Source organism: Callospermophilus lateralis, chromosome 4 (genome assembly GCF_048772815.1).
Source record: "Callospermophilus lateralis isolate mCalLat2 chromosome 4, mCalLat2.hap1, whole genome shotgun sequence".
In the NCBI taxonomy this organism is placed as follows: domain Eukaryota; kingdom Metazoa; phylum Chordata; class Mammalia; order Rodentia; family Sciuridae; genus Callospermophilus; species Callospermophilus lateralis.
This window is the reverse complement of record NC_135308.1, coordinates 162,512,057-162,513,209: the sequence shown is the minus strand read 5'-3', so window position 1 is coordinate 162,513,209 and position 1,153 is coordinate 162,512,057.

Here is a 1,153-nt window from a genome sequence, read left to right as displayed (position 1 = left end):
GTGCCACCCAGAGCCGTAGCCACCTCTTTCCTGGACCCTCCCCGGCCAGTGCTGGCTCAGCTCTCGCACACAGTAGGCCATCATATTTTGGAGAATAACAGGCACAGAAGATGGAAGCCAGGCTGGGGGAGCTGCCACCCTGCGTGAGCCCCCGTTTCCACGGTGGAATGGACCTGAGGGACCTGGAGAGGTCACGGGCTGGAAGGAGGGGAGCGCGGGCCTCCTGCTTCCCGCCAGCCCTCCCCTTGGCCTGCGCCAGGGCGGGCGCCTGCCTCCAGAGCCCCAAGCTCCACCCAGACTGGACAGACGCCAGGAAGCCCTCTGCCACCACCACCCCCCCGGCCAACCCCCGCCACCAACCCCCCCCCCCCCCCCCCCGCCAACCCTCCCGCCAACCCCCTGCCTATCAGAGTCACAGGGGCATAAAGAGGAAGGGGTCAAGCCCTGGAGCGGCCCCTGGAGGCCGGTGGAGAGCCCCATGGACACACGGCCCCCGCAGGGTCCGACTTTGATCTCTTTGGCTCCTCTCCTTGGTCCCTTTTATTTATATATTTATACCCAGGCTCTTCCCAAAAAAGGCTTCGGCGGCTTCTTTCTTTCCTTTTATTTCCTCCTTTCAACCTTATCAGGAACCGGCCGCGGCGGGGCTAGCTGGGGAGCGCGGCAGCAGCAAGGCCCGGCTTCCGGCTCCCCGAGGGGACCAGGCGGTCAGGGACCACGACCTGGCCCTGCAGAGATGGGTGCGAGGGTCTCGGCCCGGAGGTGGTGCTGGGCGGGGTGGCCGCAGGCCCGCGGGGGCCAGAGCAGCGATGGCTCCGTCTCCCGGCATCTTTGTAACTGTGTCACGCGCTGCCACCTACGGGGACTTTCTGTGCCATATCTACCCTTCCTGGCTTCACAGAGAACAAAAGACCATGGGCAGAGACTTCAGGGGGCCCCGGCTGAGCCAGGATCAAAGAGGAAAACCTGCAGCTCCCCACCTGCCCCCATCACAAGGCGACCTTGAAGAGCAGAGAGCCACCTCGACGGGGACCCAGCGACACTCGGGCAGCCCTCCCCAAACAGCCGCTCTGACCCTCCTCAGAGGGAACAGGCATCGGAGCTGCCGGGGATGAAGAGCCCCCTCCGGTCCCCTCTCCGGTCCCCCCTCCGG